Source organism: Poecilia formosa, unplaced genomic scaffold, assembly GCF_000485575.1.
Source record: "Poecilia formosa unplaced genomic scaffold, Poecilia_formosa-5.1.2 Scaffold424, whole genome shotgun sequence".
In the NCBI taxonomy this organism is placed as follows: Eukaryota; Metazoa; Chordata; class Actinopteri; order Cyprinodontiformes; family Poeciliidae; genus Poecilia; species Poecilia formosa.
The window spans coordinates 161,864-169,199 of NW_006800363.1; the positions used below are offsets into that span (position 1 = coordinate 161,864).

Sequence of the window (7,336 nt, forward strand, 5' to 3'; positions counted from 1 at the left end):
GTGATTTCTTTTGTTAAATGTTCATAGTTCTTCTTGATAATCATATCAAGATTTGGAAATATTTGAATTCCTAAATAAGTGAGTTCACCAACAATCTTAAATTCTGACCTTATTTCTGAGGACATTTGTTTTTCATCCAATAGTAGAAAAGAAGATTTATTTTTATTTATTTTATACCCTGAAATATGCCCAAATTCCTCTATTAACTTAAGTAAACTTGGAATAGATTCTTTTAAGTTTGAAATTAACATAATTATGTCATCTGCATATAATGAAAGTTTGTGTTCTACTTGTCTAATTGAAATGCCTGTTATGGCTTTATGGGACCTTACAGCTATAGCAAAAGGCTCCAATGCTAAAGTAAATAGTAAAGGGGATAAAGGACATCCTTGCCGACATCCTCGTTTGATGTCGATCGATTTAGACACATTTTTATTTGTTAAAATTTCCACAGTAGGATTTAAATATAGTAGATGTATCCATTTTTTAAAATTATTTCCATAACCGAAACGATTTAAAATGTTGAATAGATAGGGCCATTCGACTCGGTCGAACGCTTTCTCAGCATCTAGTGAAAGAAGTGCTTTTCCTGATTTCACCCCTGTATCGTGAATAATGTTTAGAAGCCTCCTCACATTATGCAGACCTTGCCGTCCCAGAATAAAGCCATTTTGATCCCTGTGTATCACTGAAGGGAGTGACTCTTGTAGACGAATCGCTAATATTTTACAGATTATTTTTAGGTCAGAGTTAAGCAAACTTATTGGCCTCATGTTTTCACATTTATTGCTGGGTTTCCCTGGTTTGGGAAGCATAAAAATTAAAGCACTTGTCATAGATTTTGGTAGGCCACCATTACGATATGCCTCTTGAAACATCTCTAACATAGGGCTTATTAGACGCTTTTTAAATTTTTTATAAAAGTCTATAGGGAACCCATCTGGCCCAGCTTCCTTCCCTGCCTTCATGCAGTCTATAGGCTGACCAAGTTCTTCTTCCGTAATTTCAGCTTCCAGCTGTTCTCTATAATTTCCATCTATCGAGGGAATAGTTAACTTGTTTAGAAATGAGTCGTGTTCTTGAATAACAGAAGTGTCTTGAGAATCATACAACTTTTCATAGTATTTCCTAAACTCATCATTTATTTTGAATGGGTCTACTAATGTTTCTCCTTTACTATTCAAAATAGAGGTTATATTTTTTTGCACTTCCAACTGTTTTATTTGCCATGCTAAAAGTTTCCCCTGTTTTTCTCCTTGTTCATAGAATGACTGATTTAATCTTAATAAACTGGAGGCCGCTCTGTCTGCAGATTCTTTTTCATACTGTGCCTTTAGTAACAGCAATTCCTTCTCAGATTCTGTGTTGCCATTTCTAAAAACCTGTGCTTCTAATGATTTAATTTTAGATTCTAATTGTTGTCTGTTCTTACGCTGCTCTTTAGATTTTGACGCTGTGTAGCTAATTATATAACCCCTTAAGCATGCCTTAAAAGCATCCCATTTTATACAGGCCGAAGTTTGAGTGGTGTTGATACTGAAATATTCGTCTATCCTTTCTCCAACATATCTAAGAAATTTCTCATCTTTCAGCCATTTCTGGTGTAAACACCATCTAGGAGGATCTCTCATCAGGCAGTTGCTAGAATATATTAAATTACAGGGAGCGTGGTCTGATAGAAGTATGCTATCATAGGAACAATCAGTTATATTTGAGAGTAACTCTGTTGAAATCAAAAAATAATTGATGCGTGAGTATGTTCTAAATGTTCTTGAGTGGCATGAGTAGGTTGTTTCAGTAGGTTTTAAGTGTCTCCAGATATCTAGCAGATTTAATTCTTTCATAAAATTATATATTGTTTCTCTACTTCTGATGTGTGTTTGATCAGTTCCTGAAGTTCTGTCCAGAATGGGGTCTAGGACACAATTCCAATCACCCCCTATAATATATTTTCCTGGCAGCGACGATAGGGCAAGAAAGAAATTGGTATAGAAAACATCATCATCAGAGTTGGGACCATACACATTTACTAGATTCAGGGTTTCTTGTAAGATAGACCCCTGAATAATTAGATATCTCCCCAATTTATCTTTAATAACATTGGTGACCTGAAATGGAACAGATTTATGAATTAGTCATTACTCCCCTGGCTCTTGATGTAAACAAAGCTGCATATAAATCCCCCTGCCACCTCCTACGTAATTTTATACTTTCTTCCTCCAAGAGATGGGTCTCCTGTAAAAATACTATTTGAGAATTTAGATCTTTCAGTTTGTTTATGACTTGTCTGATTTTTTTTGTTTTATGTAAGCCTCTACAGTTCCAGGATGTGCATTTAACTTCTGTTCTCTGCATCATGTCACCTTAAAGGTCGCAGATGCGGTAACATTGCAACTGTGTCCAAGAGGGTCAAGAAAAGCAACTGAACAATTAACGTACTCCCACAAACCCCGAACCACTAGAACAAACAAAACCCCATTCCCAACCAAAACGTTAGGCCCTCCTCCCGATATAATACTTCCCACAACTGGCATATGTAGATCCTTAAGATCTATTCTCTCGTTTACTGTTACCGCCACCAAAAAGTAAAACAGATGTGTATATTGTGCCCGACCGTCTCCTGGGTTTCCAAGTCTAATTATCCCTATATTTTTAAGGTGGTCCCTAATATATGTACAACAAAGGTAGAACATCCTGAGTAGGGAACCTAGAGATATAAGGTAATTAAAATAAGGAGTATTGTAAACAGTGAAACTCCACACTATATATTGTGAACATAAAGATGGCCTAACAGAAATATAGATTGGACAAAGAGGCACACTATCGCTACAATGTAACGGTATTGGATCTTTTCAGTCACTCCGTTGCACTTATCTGACTCCTCTGAGTCTGATCGATGAACGCTTGGACCTCAGCTGGTGTGTTGAACCTGAAAGTTTCCCCTCGGTACATCAGGATCAGTTTAGCTGGAGGGATGATGCCATGTCTCAGTCCGAGCTCGCGGAGGAGTTTGCGGATTCCATCATACTGTTTGCGCTGCTTGTGTATCTTCGCAGAAACATCGTTGTAGATACTCACCCGTTGGTTTTTATAGAGGATATCCATCTTTGCCCTGCTTGCTTTAAGTATTGTGTCCTTTTGTTTATAGTTGAGGAACCGCATTATTACGGTTCTTGGAGGTGCATCTGCGTTTCTTTTCGGGCCAACCCGGTGGGCTCTTTCGAGAATCAACGGGTCTCACAGGGCAGGAAGTTCCAACACTTCTGGTAACCAGCTTTCCAAAAATTCACAGGCATTGGAGCCTTCTGCTCCTTCAGGGAGGTTCACCAATCTGAGGTTGTTGAGGCGAGATCTCATTTCCATGTCGACCATTTTTTCCTCCAGTTGTTTCTTTGTTTCCTCCAAGCTCGTAACTTTGTTAATTAGCGACATTTGCTCGTCCTCCACTGTGGACAAACGTTCCTCTGCCTGTGTCAAACGCTTCGCACATTCTCCCACTTCTTTCCTCACTGCTTCTATGGCTGTCATAACACCGTCAAATCTTTCAGATAGTTCGGACTTTAAGCTTTTAATTGCTCCAAGTATTTCTGCTTTGTCGCAGAGTGAGTTATACATTTTGCCGTTGTTAGTCACTAACTCTCCATCTACTCCCTTGCCGTTGTTTGGCTCCTTGCTAACTTTCTTGCTAGCTTTGTTTGTGCTAGGCTCCGCGTTTTGCGGTCCGTAGACCGTCAGCTTGGATTGCAAAGTTATTCTTGACTTATCGTTGCTCGGTCTTCCAGGTCCTGGCATAGTTTCATCCAAATCAGTCACAGATACTGTTGCTGTAGCATTCAGTAGATTTAAAAGGGATTTTTAAGGATTCTTGTCAGGAGCTGTGTCGGACACGACCTTCTACTGTTGAGAAAATAAATTTAAAATAAGCTAGTTTTAAAACTTAACATGTCTTGATTCAGATGGCCTAGCTGTGTTTTTGAAATTAGTAATGTATTCTGACTTTTTGACCTTTAATTTACCTGTAGTTCCAGCAGATGGTTTGCTAGGATCGTTTGAACTGCCTTTTGTCTGTGTGGAAAACAATACAGGAGAAGTTGTAGCTTTTCACACTCATCTGTGAAAAGCCGTAAACACGGCAGGGGTTCCTGGCTTCAGATAGAGGGTCAGAGATAGCTCCTGGTTGGAGGAGCAAAGATACGCCTTGTTTGAATAAATTAAAGATAAGAATACGCCTTAACTATAAAACTTTCTACACAGAAGTAACAGATTAGATTTTGATCTTGCAACTTCTCCAAAGACGTCTTTGCTTTTTGTTTGTCGTTTCCATCTTTTGTCTTTTTCTCTCTCAGGTAAATTCATGTGTTGTTTGTGCTCTGAGGTTTCTGATGTTTTGTGATGTTTGTCTGGTGATAGTATGCATCTGTCTTGAATAAATGCTGATTATTGTGACGCCGTTATCTCTGCGTGATCTCAGTCTTTGCGCACACCATTTTTCTGAACCTGGGCATAAGAGAGGATTTAACGAGTCAAAAGATTTTTAAAGTTCAAGAATTTTTCCTCTCTTAACACTACCTTGCGCTCATACCCGGAATTCCAACAAAACACACTTTAACCTCACAGTTAGGCCCAAAATTATTCAAACCCCTGATAGATTTTGGTTTAAATTCATCTTTTAGTTTTACCGACATGTTTCTCCTGACTGGAAGTAACATTAGCATTTAAAAGCCTTAGGTTATGACTTTAATCTAATAGGAATCCATGGAGTGAGCAAAAGATAAGGGTGATGGCAAAAAGGTTTTCTGACCTCAAAGACTTGGAGCTCATCACCAAAAGTCAAAACAGCAGTGGGTACAGGTAATTTGAAGGAGGGGTTGATGTAATTTTCCATCATTCACTGAAAGGCCATGGTTATGCCAATTTTGTTCAACAGTTTTTAACAGTGTTCAGGACATTTACTCTTCCTTTGATAGAATCTTTTTGACTTTCAGCTTTAGTTTAGCTTGTAATTTGTAAGGTTTGACTGTTCATGGAAGTAGTTCCAGGTAAAAACAGAAACAACTTTTCCCTCTGTGGCTTTGCCAATGGTGAGAATGCATTGACCAAGATGGGTGGATCTTTTTGCTGTTTCCTTACTGTTCAAAGCAGTTCCTTCCACATCATCAGATAGTCTCTTTGACCCATATGTCCAACAGAGCTGTGACAGACCAAATAACATTGAGACCTCGTTTTTTTTTCCCATTACAGCAGGCACCCGAGGAGAAACCGTTGAGATGATGGTGTAACTAAAAAGGGTTTTGCTGCCTCCTTATTGTTTTGATCTTATCTCCAGATCCCCCCCCCACCCCCTCAAAAAAATCAAGAATTTACACTTTTTTTGGAATATATACACACCTGTGAAATGAAACCACTCCAGAGCCACAGGCAGTGTCAAGACCATTCACACAAATGCTCAACAGTAAACACAGCTGCTCCACTCCACATGGTTCCAGGCCCGGTGGCATGGGCGGGCATTGGGGTGCATTACCCGCCCACGGAGTCAGCCATTCCCCCCCTGGACTGGAAACTGTTTGTTGTTTTTACCTCAGAGTGGCCAACTCTATTCCTCTCTTATTCCTATATTGATTTGATACAGTAGGCATATATAAAAAATATTTTCTATTTATTTTTCAAAAAAAAATCTTAACAAAAAGCTTTCAAAAACAAATCTCAAAAATATAGCAAAATGGGCCCAAAAGAAATCAACTAAGGCAAACATAACTCAGAATAACAAACCAAAAACTGACCTCACACAATGAACACAGGGGAATTTATACACAAAGGCTAGCCTACACAAACGAGGAGGGGAGGGAGAAGAGACAAAGACAAACAATGCATAACATAAATGACTAATTTAAACAAAAACATTTTGACTTTAACACAACTATAAAAACAAAATAACCTAACATCAAAAATGTTTTAGCAATTATGTTGTTAGTAGAGAGAGGCAGATTCTTTATCAAGTCCCCTGCTTCCAGCAGCCTGATGGATTGTTCCACTTCCTGGTTTGCCTTCCAACCAATCATCTTCTGCCAGCCAGTCCTTCAAACTCAACAAACAAAATAGTTAATGATCTTAAATAAACATAAAGTGTTTACTAAATGTATGCACCCAAATTAATAAACATCCTAATGCAATAACCACCACCAAACAAGTGAAATTCTAAATATATTATATGAAAACATTTAAATAAATACTAACACTGGGGAAAAGATGGAGGAAACTCCACAGGCAGCAAACCAGCAGTTTTCTCCCCAAACTAATCGACTGAATTGAGTAAAGCTGCTGGATGCAGGTAATGTTAGCTAAAAGATGACTAGCTAATACAGTTCGTTAAGCTTGTTAACTAGTAGCTTGTTAGCTCCTGATGTTTTATGTTTAAAAGTGTGTAGTACTTGTTACACTGAGTAACTTTTTTGGAAAAAAGGTGATTATATGAGTAGTTTTGCTGCACTGACTGTACCCTTTTCTTTTACTTGAGTAATATTATTATTCCTACATATTCATTTTGCCCCCCTACAAAAATAAGCTGATGAGCCGGGGCTGCATGGCTCCCTTTGTTTAGTTTTTCTCCTGAGTAATTAGGATTCAAAATTTATTTTTTCTGTGATTTTGTTGTTTTAGAAGAATATGTTGAGACTTAAAACAGCAGTGTCACTCAGTGTACACCCTCTGCAGCACATAATTGCACACTGAAATGTGAACTTGTGATACAAAGATGAAGCCAAACTGAAAGGAAATAGTGAGAACTCAGGAACAAGGAAGAAAAAAATCAGAAATTCAAGGGATGTTCCTTAGATTTTTATTGGAAATAAGCAGATCTGCAAGGTAGAAGAATTACATTTTAACTTAATATGCTTTTAAATATTATTATAGCTGCCTTATGACAGATCATTAAGGGGATTTCTGATTTCTGCTTTGTTAAAACAACTCATGTTTTTGTCTGCTGTTTATACTTTGGTTTTCATTTGTATTTATTTACATTCCAATTAATTCTTGGGTGTTTGTTGTTATCGCTAAGTTTTTGCCATACATATCTGCTTGTCCCTTTATTTTTGGTTTCTTATTATTCTCTAACATTGACTTAGATTATCTGACACAAGGGCCTATATTAGAAATGAAACAATATAACACATATTATAAAACTTATATTATGTGTTATAACATTCACCGGCAAAGTTTACACAGGTGGTAAAGACTATTATTTATATTCTTTCTCTGTCAAAAGTAAGATACATCCTAAATCTTCTGTTTTTCTTTTGAAATTTTCCTAAAGACACGATGTGAGGAAGAAGAGGGAGAT

At 37.6% G+C, this 7,336-nt stretch overlaps 1 protein-coding gene across 3 annotated transcripts in view; it reads right to left on the minus strand.

Moving 5' to 3' along the window:
• Positions 1-3,775: 3,775 nt before the first annotated feature.
• The window catches only part of atoh8 (atonal bHLH transcription factor 8), a 25,803-nt gene continuing 22,242 nt past the window's right edge, over positions 3,776-7,336 (minus strand). For all 3 annotated transcript variants that reach the window (XM_016663507.1, XM_016663506.1, XM_007577028.2), the window contains one exon: positions 3,776-3,785. The gene's annotated coding sequence lies outside the window, so the exon portion shown is untranslated. The remainder of the gene's footprint in view (positions 3,786-7,336) is intronic.